Source organism: Triticum urartu, chromosome 2A (assembly GCF_056163025.1).
Source record: "Triticum urartu cultivar PI428250 chromosome 2A, HENAU_Tu73, whole genome shotgun sequence".
Lineage (NCBI taxonomy): Eukaryota > Viridiplantae > Streptophyta > Magnoliopsida > Poales > Poaceae > Triticum > Triticum urartu.
The window spans coordinates 245,573,991-245,589,973 of NC_141874.1; positions in this window are offsets into that span (position 1 = coordinate 245,573,991).

The following is a 15,983-nucleotide window of genomic DNA, read 5'->3' on the forward strand; positions in this document are numbered from 1 at the left end:
GCATGCTACATGGACATATGTTCCAAAAGTGATTTTATTATGTAGTTGGCACTACAATACATGCTAATGTATTACAGTAGTTCACCCAAATAAGTTATGTATAAACGTTTAACCTACTTTGTTTGTTTTTGTCTCATTAGTAACTTATCTGGTACACTAATCTACAAGTTCAAACTTTCAGGAAGCTATGGAACAAATGATTGAATAGCCACAACCACCTGAAGGTGACGAGGCTACTACAGGCACAATGTCACCTCTTGCTGCAGTGTGTCAGTATCTCTTCACTAACAATGCAAAAAGCACCTTCCTTCGTAATTCTGGGTTGGTTGTCAAGGTAACCTCGTCCAGATCGCCCATTGAACAAAATCTTCCTGCTAGACAGAGTGATATATATGTGCTCCAGACACAAGTCCAATCCCTAATGGACATTGTTTTAGAAACAAGAATAGTGGTTGAGAAATGTTGCCAAGATATGAATGGTTTTGAAACCAGACTATCAGACATTCGCTTCGTTGTTCAAGAGCAATGGCAGAAAAAGGGTGGAGATCGTGCTGCTCCATCAGATTCTACAGCCTGAAACATTAGCACTCAAGTCAAATGATCTGTGCTTCTATACATCTGATGGTGCTTTTATCTAGAAGGACTGTAAACTTTATGCCAACAGGCCTTTTGTTGTATGGTTGGAATTTATTTTGTTGTGATACAACATTTATAATGCAGCCTCGGGCTGCAGTAATTACGATGCTATTTTTGTATAGTGTAGGTTTATCTTAGTAATGTATTCGGCCGAAACCTTCGTAGGACCCCAACATGCCAACATTCGGCGGTCCCATTCCAATTGGGCTAAAAATGATTACGGGCCAAAATTGGCATGTAGCCCACTAAAAATATCTGGACCTAAATCAGCATAAGCTTTCATATTTTTCTGGTAGGCCTGTGCCCATAGTGGGCCTTTAACAGGCCTAAACATAATTTGGGCCCTCAGTAAAAATAGGCCGTTTACCGGTGTAAAAATCTTGAGCCCATAAAATACATGGGCCTTTAATAGACCGAAAGTGAGATTGGGCCCTGATTGTGCCAAATAACCCACTGGACTTTAACAGGACGAAATTCGGACGGGCCGTAAATGCGCCGACCTAATACACGGGCCTTTAATAGGCCGGAACTTCGGTCGGGCTAGATTATCATCATTTTTATATGGGCCATTATTGGGCTCGATATGACGCTGGGCCACATATGGCCCATGGTTTACGTCCGGCGTTAACAGGCCGAAAATGACAACAGGCCGAAAGTGGCCCAAAGATATAGTGGGCCTCTAACAGGCCGAATGTCAGACATGGCCGAATATGACCCAAATCCTTCACGGTCGTATATGGGCCGAAAGTTTTGATGGCCTGTAAATGGGCCCAAATGAAGCTGGACCTTTAACAGGCCGGAAATACACCAGGCCATAATTCGGCCCAATTACTTAGCAGACTGTTAACGGGCCAGAAGTGATCATGGGCCGCATTGATGACAAGTTTAGGACAGGCCGTTGACGGGCTGATTTGACAGAGAATGTTGGGCCTTTAGCTGGGCCGGCCCATTATGGTCGGCAGAATCTTGTGGGCCTTTAGCTGGGCCGGCCCATTGTGGTCCGCAAAATCTTATGGGCCTTTAGCTGGGCCGGCCCATTATGGTCTGCAAAATCGTGTGGGCCTTTAGCTGGGCCGGCCCATTATGTCCCGCTAAATTTTGTGGGCCTTTAGCTGGGCCGGCCCATTATGGTCCGCTAAATCTTATGGGCCTTCGGTTGGGCCGACCCATTTAATATTTGTGGGCCACTTTTGGGCTGGTCCACGTGTCAACATATCATAGGCCCATCTCGACCGTTGGATGAGTGACACCTGTGCCAACGCGGAGCTGACGCGTGGATCCGTCAGCCAATGAGAATTTTACACGTGGAAAATCGGCATTGGTCGTGGCTGTTAACGGGTTATCGTATCCAAAATCCGACCTGATAGCTTAACGGCGTTCCGTTACGGTGGATGCCACGTGTCAGTCACCCTTGACGAAAGCACTTCTGTGACACGCGATTTATCGTCATGGAAGTGGACACTTCCATGATGATAATTTTGTCAATGTCATGGAACACTTCTACGACAGCACATGTATGGCTATCTTGATTCTTTCATAAATTTGTCATGGATGTACATGCATGACAGAAAACGCGACCTACTGTGACAACCATGTATCATCACGGAAGTGTATTTTTTTGTAGTGTGGCATAAAAGTGGTGGACCTTCTCCTGAGATTCTTGTTTGATGCTCATGAGAGCCTCTATGTCCGGGTGGGTGGGTGGACTTAAATCCGAACCCCGACCTAACCGGTTGTCCAGAGTCCGACAACCTTCCGGACTAGACAGTCCGGGTTCCGGAATATCTTTTGATTGTTTGGAACCGCCGTCCGATGCTATGTTCGGAGGGCTGGTTGCGTCCTTTCGTGGGTGAGTATCCGGCTCTTCATGAACGGCGACCTGAACATAGTCTGTATTCAATATAGAAGAAGACTTGTCGTCCTGCTCTAGGACTGCCGCGATCTGGTGGGTGACCGGTGTAGTTTCAGTTTCTCCCTGATCGGTTTTAGGCCCGATCTGATCGTGATCTGGGATGATTCCCAAAGCGGCGATGCGATCTAGGAGCTTGTTTAAGGACAAAAATTCAACCAGATCCATCTGCTTGGAGTGCTCGGAGTTGATGTGAAGGGGATTTTCGATGGCCCGAGACGTCATCATCGGCTCCGCGGCCGAACGGGCGATCATAGTAAAGTCGCCCAGCCGGAGGGTTTGGCCTGAGGCCAAAACTACCCCTGCTGTAATGTTGTCTTTAATGACAAGGCGAGCCATTGAGCCTTTCATCGATGACACAGTCAAACTCTCAATGAAAGCACCAATGTTGGTGTCAAAACCGGCGGATCTCGGGTAGGGGGTCCTGAACTGTGTGTCTAGGATCGATGGTAACAGGAGACGGGGGACCCGATGATTACCCAGGTTCAGGCCCTCACTATGGAGATAATACCCTACTTCCTGGTTGATTGATCTTGATGAATATGAGTATTACAAGAGTTGATCTAGCACGAGATGGTAATGGCTAAACCCTACAAGTCTAGCCTATGAATATGGTAATGAGTATATGTGGTGTCCTTTCCGGACTATCCCCTTCAGATTATATAGATACCGAGGGGATCTAGGGTTTACATGGAGTCGGTTACATAAGAAGGAACCTTCGGTCGCCAAGCTTGCCTTCCACGCCAAGTAGAGTCCAATCTGGACACGGTGCAGTCTTCGGCCTTCATGTCTTCACAGCCCATCAGCCCAACCCATGGAGAACAGGCCGGACGCCCGAGGACCCCTTAGTCCAGGACTCCCTCACCTGTCTTCTTTGAGGAGAGGCTACACAGGCCGTCAACGGCCCCCTGGCCGTAGGCTTGGCGTTTCTCAGGTAGTAGCTGTCGCCGGCCCCGACCTTAGGAGCCCCGGCTTGTGGCCCGACCTCAGGAGCTCGCTTAGTCCTGGCGCTGGGACCTTAGGCGGGCTGCTGGACCAAGGATTTCAAGGTGTACCTGCTCCGTGTCACCTTGCCAGAGAAGGAGGAGGACGCGGAACATGTGGTCCGCCAGGCCACTACCTATTGCTTGTAGGACAACGAGCTGTACCGGCGATGCCCCAACGATGTCTCACTGCGGTGCATATCCGAAGAACAAGGGTGCAAGTTGCTAGCTGATATCCACGACGGGAACTGCGAGCACCACTCCTCGTTGGGCACCCTCGTGGGAAAGGTGTTGTAACGCCCGGATAATTAGGCTACAGTAAAACTCTCCTAATGATGCCATGTCATCTTTGATTACCGTTGCTAAACTTTCGTTAGTTCAAACCGTTTCAAAAATCAATTCAAAAAAATGGCAAACAACAAAAGTTTTTAAAAGTTGAAACAAAAATGTTCGGACAGTGCCAAAAATGACATAGGTAATTATGGTGTAGAAGTCACAATTTTATAAAATGCCTAAATGCCCTAAATTAAATAAAACAGTAAAAGAAAATAACTAAAAGAAAAAGGAAAGGAAACAAAACAGAAAGTAAAAATAAAAGAAAAGAACCCCCGGCCCCTTGGGCTTCCGCCCACCAGGCCATCCGGCCGGCCTGACCCACCTCGCTCGGTCGCTCCCTCCCCTTCCCTGTTTCCCCGACCAGGGACAGAACAGGGGCGCATCCCCGCCGCACCCTCTCGTCGGCGACGAGGCGAGGATAAGGCCGCCACACCTTTGCCTCCTCGATCCCTCCTCCCACTCGCCCCTGCCAGATCTCCCCCTCCCATCTGATCCACCTCACCTCTCCCCTCTCCTCACGCTCGATCCCGACCTCGGTTGCTCAAGCTCGTTGCCGCTGCTCGCCGTCGACGCGGCCACCGACCCTCCCTCACCTCGTCGATGTGCTCAACAGCCCCGCCGTTGTCCCCTACGCCTCCCGCCACCTCGGGCTGGAACTCGGAGCCACTGCAGCGACCGCGGTGACATCGTCTCCCTCCTCTGCTCCATCGTCGCCATCACAGGAATCCGCGCCACCACGAGCACATCGAGTCTTCACCGGGCCCTCTCTGCAACGGCCGTGAGCCCCTGAACCTCCTCATCCTCCCCTCGTAGCTCATCGCATCCCGTAGCTCGCTCCCCCGTCGCGCTCACCCTCCCACCGCCACGGTCGAGCTCTCCGTCGCGGCCACCGCAAGCGTGGCTCGCGTCTGACCGCGTCGTCGTTCTCAGCACGTCTCCAGGGCCCCAATGCACCTATCACTGTCCCCGGCTATGCCTCTCCTCACCGTAGCCGCCCATGCCCGAGCTCCGGCATCCGCCTCGGTGCTCACCGCCATCAGCTTCGGTGAACTCCGGCGACTCCACCGGTCCTAGTAGACGCGACACCGACTCCCCGTTCGAACGCAACCACCCGCGTCAAATTTGGTGGCCTGTAGCCAAATCCTGCGGCCTCCCGTGCGCCGCCGCCGCGTTTGTGGCCGCCGGCAGCTAAACACCGACGCCGCTGACGTGGCTAGCCCTGGGGCCCCACCCTGGGTCACTGCCTGTGGGCCTGGGGGCCCCAACTGGCCACGTTGACCGAAGGCAACTACGCTGACGTGGCAGCTACTGCCACTGACATGCGGGCCCCATGCCAAAAAAACGAATAAAAAGAAATAGATAAACTGCTAATTAATTGAATTAATTAAAACCTAATCTCTCACTGACTATTGGGCCCCCACCTGCTAATTGACCCAATTAATTAGTCTAAACCCCCCTGTTAGTGTCCTGTCAATGACATGTGGGTCTCCCTGGACCCACCTGTCTGGTTTGACTGGTCGACCGACCAGTTGACCTACTGACATCACTCTGATGTCATGCCTACGTCATCATTCACTGTTTTGGATAATGTTAGAATTAAATGACTAATTAAAATCAGAAAATGATTTAAATCTTTAGAAAATCATATCTTTTAATCCGTAACTCGGATGAAAATACTTTCTACATGAAAGTTGCTCAGAACGACGAGACGAATCTGGATACGCAACCCGTTCGTCCGCCACGAATCCCTAGCATACCGAACATGCAACTTTCCCCCTCCGGTTCATCTGTCCGAAAATGCGAAACATTGGGAATACTTTCCCGGATGTTTTCCCCCTTCACCGGTACCACCTCGTACCGCGTTAGCGCACCCCTAGCATCGCGCTTTGTCATGTCATGCATCATCATGCATTTGTTTGCATTATATTTATTATTTCTTCCCCCTCTTCTCTCGCTAGACATCGAGACCGACCCCACTGCTACCCAGTACGACTACGGTGTTGACGACCCCTCTCTCTTGCTAGAGCAACCAGGCAAGCCCCCCCTTTGATCACCAGATATCGCCTACTCTTCTCTCTACTGCTTGCATTAGAGTAGTGTAGCATGTTACTGCTTTCCGTTAATCCTATTCTGTTGCATAGCCTGTCATTGTTGCTCCAGCTGTTGATACCTTACCTGCAATCCTAAATGCTTAGTATAGGATGCTAGTTTACCATCAGTGGCCCTACATTCTTGTCTGTCTGCCATGCTATACTATCGGGCCGTGATCACTTGGGAGGTGGTCACGGGTATATACTTATACATAATATATGATACTTGTGGTGATTAAAGTCAGGTCGGCTCGTAGGAGTACCCGCGAGTGATTCCGATGTTGGGGGCTGAAGGGGCAGGTGGCTCCATCCCGGTAGAGGTGAGCCTGAGTTCCCGAAGGCCCCCGACTGTTACTTTGTCACGGAGCGACAGGGCAGGTTGAGACCACCTAGGAGAGAGGTGGGCCTGGCCCTGGTCGGCGTCCGTGGTTATTTCAAAATAACACGCTTAACGAGATCTTGGTATTTGATCTGAGTCTAGCCACTGGCCTATACGCACTAACCATCTACGCGGGGACAGTTATGGGCACTCGACGTCATGGTATCAGCCGAAGCCTTCGTGACGTCCGCGACTGAGCGGCGCGCGCCGGGTTGGACCGCGTAACGCAACTTCCTTTGTAATGGAGGTTGCTAGGTCTACTCACCGGCCGTGTACGCAACGTGCAGGTGTGCAATGGGCGATGGGCCCAGACCCCTCCGCCATAGGATTTAGACCGGCGTGCTGACCTCTCTGTTGTGCCTAGGTAGGGCTGCGACGTGTTGATCTTCCGAGGCCGGGCATGACCCAGGAAAGTGTGTCCGGCCAAATGGGATCGAGCATGTTGGATTATGTGGAGCACCCCTACAGGGAAGTTAATCTATTCGAATAGCCGTGATCTTCGGTAACAGGACGACTTGGAGTTGTACCTTGAGCTTATGACAACTAGAACGGGATACTTAATAAAACACACCCTTCCAAGTGCCAGATACAACCGGTGATTGCTCTCTCACAGGGCAACGAAGGGAGGATCATCGGTTAGGATTATGCTACACGATGCTACTTGGTGAACTTATCATCTACTCTCTTCTCCTGCTGCAAGATGGAGGTTACCAGAAGCGTAGTCTTCGAAAGGACTAGCTATCCCCCTCTTATTCCGGCATTCTGCAGTTCAGTCCACATATGATACCCTTATTCCATTTGATACCAATGCATACATATGTAGTGTAGCTCCTTGCTTGCGAGTACTTTGGATGAGTACTCACGGTTGCTTTTCTCCCCCTTTTCCCCTTCTATACCCGATTGCTGCGACCAGATGTTGGAGTCCAGGAGCCAAACGCCACCGTTGACAACGACTACTACTACTTGGGAGGTGCCTACTACTACGTGCAGCCCGCTGACGACGACCAGGAGTAGTTTAGGAGGATCCCAGGCAGGAGGCATGCGCCTCTTTTGATCTGTATCCTAGTTTGTGCTAGCCTTCTTAAGGAAAACTTGTTTAACTTATGTTTGTACTCAGATATTGTTGCTTCCGCTGACTCGTCTATAATCGAGCTCTTGTATTCGAGCCCTCGAGGCCCCTGGCTTGTAATATGAGGCTTGTATGACTTATTTTATTGGTAGAGTTGTGTTGTGATATCTTCCCGTGAGTCCCTGATCTTGATCGTACATGTTTGCGTGTATGATTAGTGTACGATTGAATCAGGGGCGTCACAGGTGTCCCGTAGAGGTTTCTACTGGCCGGCGGCGCTCAACGACGCCACCGAGCTGGTGCAATCCCGCGAGGCCTGCCAATTCCACACCAAGCAGATTCACCAGCCCACGCAAGGTCTCCAGACCATCCTACTATTGTGGCCATTCATAGTCTGGGGGATGGATATCCTGGGCCGTTCCCTCGGGCGGCCGGCGAATACCTCTACCTCTACGTCGGCATCGACAAGTTCACCAAGTGGGCGGAAGTGGAGCCAGTACGCACCTTCCCTGCTGGCTCAGGCATCAAGTTCATTAAGGGCCTCGTGAGCCGTTTCGGTGTTCCTAATCGTATCATTACTGACAATGGCTCACAATTCACGAGCAACCTCTTCATGACGTACTGCGATAACCTTGGAACATAGATATGCTACACTTCAATGGCGCACCCATCAAGCAACAGCCAGGCCCAGCGTGCCAACACGGAGGTCCTGAAGGGCCTCAAGGCAAGGAGCTTCGAGAAGAAGCTTGAGGCTTGAGGCAGGAGTTGGTCCTGTGAGCTTTAGTCTGTGTTGTGGTCTATCCGCACCACAACGACTAAGCCCACCGGCGATACCCCGTTCTTCCTCTTCTACGGGACTGAGGCGGTCCTCCCTCACGATGTTAGGCATCGCTCCTCACGGGTCCTGGCATTCGATCAGGCACGTCAGGATGCCTCGCGGGGGATAGACCTCGTGCTCGGGGAGGAAGCCCACCGCCAAGCCTCGCTCTGTGCAGCGAGGTACTAGCAGGCGCTGCAGTGTTACCACTGCCGCAGACTTTGCTCCCAGACCCTCGAGGTGGGAGACCTCATCCTAAGGCGAGGGCCTTCACAAGCTCTCGCCTATGTGGGAGGGCCCGTTCAGGGTCGCCCGCGTCTCCGGGCATGGCGTCATATGCTTGGAGACGCAGGACAGGGTCCCCATCTAGAATGCTTGGAACATCCAACACCTCTGGAGGTTCTACCCATGACACTCACGTAATAATGAGTGGGGCTGTACACACCCCGAAGTCTCCTGAGTGCCGCCCCTGGGCCTCACGAGGGCTCCCACCCACGCGCAAGTGGAAGCCCCATGATCCACGCTGGCGGATGACATGATCAATTAACTACTATGCCCACGCCTAGTGGAAGCCCCATGCTCCGCACTGGCGGGAAGACTAGAAGAATAGCGTAGGTGCCGGACGCGGTTGTTCCTTTTGCTTTGCTCTTGTAACCCATTTGCTACTTCTTGGAATGAAACTAGAATTTCTCGCATCTTTATTCGAAAAGGGGGGAGTTTCCTTTTCTTTCTTCTTCTAGCATTGTTTCCTCTCTTGAGTTTTGTCTTTAAGAAGTGCGGCGGCTGCCCGTGGCTCCCTCTATCGTGTTCCGTGAGCGGGGGCTGGGCATGGTGTATATATTTGAACTCGCCTAGGCTGCGCTAGTAGTAGGCTTGCTCATACATACACCTCTCCAAGACCTTGGCAAAATCCTCACTCGACGCACTTCAGCGAGCCACCGGCCCCTTAGCCTCAGGAGTGCTCGCCTCCTGGCCCTGCCAGGCATCACGCCTGTCACGCTAATGATGGTCGGCCCTCGCTCGGGGGCTCCAGACGCCTACGCAAATTGCACCCCGGAGGCTCTGGACCCTCGTGGGTTCCCCGGAGGCCTCGCGGGTGGCACACCATTCAAGGATCCAGAGCCCGTCAAGGGGCCTCCCTAGGTCGCTCTGGCACTCTAACCACACCTTCACCAGGAGAAGCTCCGAGGAAGCGTGCCCCCACGACGAGGGGACCCGCCAAGGGCCACAAGGGCACCAAGCTAAGTTACCCTAGTCACGCCAGGCAGGAACCTTTCAATTAATGGTAATATAATCATGAAGTTTGAGAAAGAAACACTAATATAAAGGTGCAACCACCACATTTCATTACACGCCCCCGCGGAGCTCTTCGCAAAATCTTGATGTAGGAAATTAAAAAAATTGAAGCAAAAGAAGCGGCCTCCTGAGGACCGCTGCTCCTAAGGCTTGGCTCCGTCGCCACCAACGTTTAGTCGGAGTCCTCCTCCTGCTTGACAGGGATGTGGTGGTGAGGTGGCTCGGCATCCCGCTGAGTGGGGACAAGATGGCATGGCCGTCGTCATCCGAAGGGTGGTCGCTGTCGTTGTCCGAAGGGTGGTCCCTGTTGTCGTCGCCCGAAGACCCTGACAAAGAGCGTTGTCGCCCTGTCATACTTGAAGTGGAGGGTGCGCCTCCCCTTTAGACCGCGGGCACAGGCAAACGACTGTTATCCGCGGGTCACGAAGACATGGCCGATGGAGTTTACCTCGACCTCCACCCACGAGGACCCATTGTAGCAGCCATTAGGCTGCAGCCGCAGCCCAACGTGTCTCGCCACCGGCAGCACCTCCGCAAAGGAGCTTGGAAGCAGAAGCCAAGTGCTCGGAGGGACCTCAACCTGCCCGACAAACTTGCACATTGAATCGCTCGAGCAGGCGCACGGGCGCGGTGGTCGGCTGGCCCTGACACGCCTTCCCCCTTGGCCATGGTTGCTAGGGACCCTGTGACCACCCCCACGGGGGAGGCCCCTCTCCCAGCTATTGGAGCCGTTGCAAGCCACTATAGGTGGACGCCCGCACCCCCGTGAAGAGGTCGCCAGTACGGTTGTGTCTCCTCTTGGGTGGAGGTGCCTCCGATCCTACCTGAGAGGCCTTGCCCTTCTCTTTGGCCGAGAACCTCCCTGCTAGCGCCATGGTCGCTTCAGCAAGGTGGGAGATGCGACGAAGATAGGAGGACGGGAAGACAAGAAGACGACAACGGGCTAGGGGGCTCCGCCCCCTCGCTCATTTATAGGCGGGAGAAGGATAACCGGTGTGCCTCCATGTTCCGACTGATGATGGCCCTACTGCATGCACCGGGCTGCTATCAACACAGAACGGTTGCCGAGGCAACATGGGGAAGCAGACTTGCGGTTCGCGTCAGCCTGGCCCATAGGCAATTGGGGCTCCCGGCACTTCTCCCTTGCCCCTTGGCTTCGCCTCGAAGCCAGCCCAAGCGCGCCTTGGGCCCGGGGGCTACTGTCGGTGTTTTGGGAACCGAGGTACCTAGACTTGCCTGCTTGCGGCCCATGGTGCGGCTCCCTCGGCGGCCTGGTACGGCCCATCTGCAAGACCACAAAGACAAGACCCTCGCGAGGTCCCTGGCCTCATGAGGCGGATGACACCAAGACCTCCAGAGGGAGCGGCCTCCACAGGCGGCCTTCCAAGGAGCGAAGATTTCTATGCAGGTACCCAGCCTCAGAAGGCTGTGATGATGTGAGCCATGATGACCAAGGCCAGGCGGGCGCCGGCAGGCACAGAGGAGGAAGTTTCCTCTTTGGTGCTATGGAGGCAAGGACAGCAGTGGGTCCCGATGAATCCCCCAAAGCTTTCCATTCCGGTGCTACGAGACCAAGACCACGGGCTCGGCAAGCCAGATGTGATCACCGAGCCCACCGCTGCGTCACGACCAGAAGCTTTGTAGGTGAAGACTACCTTTCGTCCGGATTAGATGTACTACTTGTCCCCTTTCAAATTGCCCGTTGTGGGATCCCTTCCCGCCTAACTTTCAAGGGAAGAGGACCGAGGCCACTATAAATATAGCTTAGCCACCAGCGTAGAAGGGATCCGAATCCGATGCAACCCTTTCCACCCTCACCACCATAGCCCTCGTTAGACTATTCATCCAATGTACTTGTTCATCCTCAGCCCCTCGTGAGGCCAATCTACCCCAAAGTAGGAGTAGGGTTTTACACCACAGGGTGGCCCGAACTTGGGTAAACTGTCGTGTTCGTCGTCTTCCCCGTTCACGTGAATACATCAAGGCTAGGCTGTGAGGCAACGAGATTGAAGCTTGAGAGGTAGAGATCTTCGCACACGCCCCAGAGTTCGAACCTTATTGGGTCTGAGGAGCCCTGAATCCAACAGAACTAGCACAAGAAGTATCGAGCATGGATTGATCATTACGAGAAAGCCAAGCATAAAATTTCTAAATAATAACTTCTCTTGAGAGCTCATCATTAGGGCATGAATATAACATTGACTTAAGCCTCCCCCAAGCTAGAGTGACACTTTATCCTTCACAAGGCCAATATATATATATATATATATATATATATATAATTCCGATCAAGATGAACTAGATGCATAGGATAAAAATTTTGGTGAAATTCCAATTTCAATCGATTCCTATTCCAAGATCCAATATCATTGCATATCCTATACCAGGTCAATGATTTTCCCTTCAAAGATAAAGGTAAAGCCCTCTTCTTAACTTCATCTCCGGGTAAACCTGCAAGCTTAAATAATCCACAAATTTCATCCACATGTATCAAATGCATATCAAGATGTTCCATTCCAACTCCTGCAAAAGGATTAGCTAGTAGTTGTTCTATCATACCCGAAGGAATTTCATAACTACTATTTTAAGTAGGTGTAGTAGGTTTAGTGGAAACTCTTTGTGTTTCCGGTCGAGGTGAAGATACCCCGAACAAACCCCTCAAAGGATTGTTTTCCATAGTAACATAAATTTCATCACGTAGTATAATTTTTTCCTTACCGATTTCCACTTACCAAAAGAGCTTCACTCCCAGCAATGGCACCAGAAAAGAGTCTTGATGACCCACAAGTATAGGGTATCAATCATAGTCCTTTTGATAAGTAAGAGTGTCGAACCCAACGAGGAGCGGAAGAAAATGACAAGTGGTTCACAGAAAGGTAATTTCTGCAAGCACTGAAATAGTCGATAATAGGTAGTTTGATAGCAAGATAATTTGTAACAAGTAACAAGTAACAATAGTAACAATAAGTGCTGCAAGGTATCCTAATCCTTTTGATGGCAAAGGACAGGCCGGAACGGTCTCAGGTAATAAGGAAAGCGTTCTTGATGGCACACAGGAATTTCATCTAGTCACTTTCATCATGTTGGTTTGATTTGCGTTCGCTACTTTGATAATTTGATATGTGGGTGGACCGGTTCTTGGGAATTTTTCTTCCTTGAATAATCCTCCCACTTATGAGTAACCCCTTCGCAAGGATCCACAACTATGAGAAAAGTATTAAAATAAAATCTAACCATAGCATTAAACATATGGATCCAAATCAGCCCCTTACGAAATAACGCATAAACTAGGCTTTAAGCTTCTGTCACTCTAGCAACCCATCATATAATAAGTACTCCACAATGCATTCCCTTAGGCTCAAAGATGGTGTAGTGTCATGTAGTCGACGTTCACATAACACCACTAAGGGAATGACAACATACATATCATCAAAATATCGAACGAATATCAAATTCACATGAGTACTTGCAACATGACTTCTCCCGTGGACTCAAGAACAAAGGCAAATACTCACAAATAATATTCATGGTCAAGATTAGAGGGATATTAAATAGCATAATGGATTTGAACATATAATCTTCCACCAAATAAACCATCTAGCATCAACTACAAGATGTAATCAACACTACTAGTGAGCCACATGTACCAATCTGAGGTTCCTACAAAGATTGAACACAAGAAATGAACTAGGGTTTGAGAGGAGATGGTGTTGTTGAAGATGTTGATGAAGATTTGCCTCCCAAAGATGAGAGGGTTGTTGGTGATGATGATGGCTTCGATTTCCCCCTCTGGGAGGAAAGTTCCCCCGGCAGATCGCTCCGCCGGAGGGCAAAAGTGCTCCTGCCCAAGTTCCACCTCGAGACGGCGGTGCTCTGTCCCGAAATTCCTCTCCTTATTTTTGTTTCTAGGAAAAATACATTATATACCAGAAGATTGGCATTGGAGGTGGGCCAAGGTGCCCACAACCCACCAGGGCGCGCCCTGCTGTCTTGTGGGCACATGGAAGCCCCCCTCTGGTAGTTCTTTTCTCCGATATTTATTATATATTTCGAAATAATTCTCCGTAAAATTTCAGCTCATTTGGATATGTGCAGAATAGGTATCTCTAGCATAGCTTTTTCAAGTTTAGAATTCCAGCTGCTGTTATTCTCCCTCTGGGAGTAAACCTTGCATATTACGAGAGGCATTAGAATTACTCCATAAAGTGTTATAAAACATAAAAACATTATAAATTACGAGAGGCATTATAAATATCGTGGTATCCCACCATTGTACATTCATTCTTGACATTGCATTGTTAACCCCTAGCCCATTTTTGTGTCACTTGCCTATCGAGACTAGCCATTTGAGTATTGCCGGGCCATGCTACTTGTGCACTTTACTGATCATCGATATGAACCTACCATTGCATACATACCTCATCTTGGTATCATCATATCATCTCTTTTGTCACAAGATTGTTCCTGCATATACACAATTGCTATACACAATTGCTATCTCTTTTGTCAAAAGCTTTTAGGCAAAGAGAAAAACAAAGAGCTTATAAGAAATAGCCATAGCATCGCCACATTGCGTATCATATACGATTATTGATCATCTTGGATCATCGTGTGCGAAACACCGAGAATCATATAGGTTGTGCAAAAGTGTCGTATATGCCTATTGAGCAATCGTGCTAGCGTCTCTCTAGAGTTGTGCAACAAGTGCATTTTTTGTGGATTCCACATTTTGAGCTCATTCCTTGGTTGCACGACACCATTTATCTATCTATGTGTGTGTTTCCGTGTGCCATTCATTGCTATTGGTCTACTTGTTTCACTTGCGAATTTGTGAATCTCTTACAACATTATTGACTCTTGCTAAAAATTGCATCAACTTTTTGTGCCACTATCGCTGGTATAGCGAGGTGCTATACAAACAGTTTTTAACCCCTTTCCACAACGGCATTTTGAACCATCGCCAAGGAGTGTGTGTGATAGGGGGGGTCCTTCCCACATGAATCAGAAACCATCGGGGATAGGGAGCCTTGATGCATACAGTTGTCCTTATAAAACTGTTTCTGATATCTCGAATATCTCAAACGCTTCATCCTTGCAACTCGTTGTGCTTGCATTGCCATCGTAGTCAGACTTCTGTTGTTTTACCTAAAACCAGGCGCAGTCCAAGCACATTCCAGGCACGGGATTTTTCCAGGCACGTACCATACTGGCTCTACGTTTATGATGCCTGGCACATCACAAAGAGTTCAAGATTGTAAACCGTGTACGATAGGTCGACAATCACACACATTTCGTTTTCCCGCACCGTTTGTCATATTGTTTCACATCACATACGCTTTGCAAATGGTAACTATGTGCATGGTTACACATGTTTCCTCTTCGTGAACCATGTCGGATTATGATGTATATCACACACACTGTGCTTTATAGACCGTGTGCACCGTAATGACCTCCAGAGCGTAATTTCACACTAATTTAGTTGCTGCTATTTAAAATTGTACCTAATTTGAATTTGAAAATAGGCTATAACTTGATCGATATCCATCAAGTTCAAACAACCAATGCATTATTCGATTCACAGGTACATATGTTCGAGAATTACATAAGAACCAAATAAAGAATGATGAACCAGGGTTGTATACTTGTACTATTAGATATGGTAAAGAAAGAGGTGAGAGACATTCTAGTTGTTGAACATGGTGAAGCGGAATGGCCCTATTGTGCTCTCCTCGATGCAGAAGGCACGCACGACTCTAGTCCAACCCCTTGTGATGGTCGGCTGCCAATCATGTAGTTTGAGAGGTAATCTTTAGTAAACTGCTTCAGGATCCACTGCAAAGGAAAAATATTTAGGCATTGTCATCTAACACAACTCATTACGGGCAGTAAAAAGAAGGCTACAAAGTTCTTAACTACCATTCTGCAGTTCACTGTTGTCTTGCGTAAAGTCTAAACAAATAGTTTGATTGACATCTTTTGACCCATTTTAATAACAATCTTTATCACTTTCCTCACTTAATACTGGTTCATGAATATCTCATTGCCCCATACGCAGAAATGGTCAAAGTGTGGATCTTTGGCAATGACATATGTACCTAACAGCACCAAGTTAATATTAGAAGCCAAACAACAATTGCAAAAATAATGTAGTACAAGACTCCCTCCATCCCATCATATAAGATCTTATTACATGTATATCTAGACATCATAATAACATTAAGGTAACACTCTTCCTTGTCGCTATGTAGCCTGGGATTGCATATTTAGTCATTCAGTACAATGCATGTTGCTATGTAGCCTCAGATATATTAAATATTGCCCTAGTTAATCTACCGATAAATGAGTTAAAGATATATTCAGTGAAATGTTCGATTCGATGATTAATCCCTTATCAGCCCCCAAGCTATATGGTACTAGCTACCAATATCCTGACCAGTGAGTATGTATAAGCAATGCGATGAAACTAAC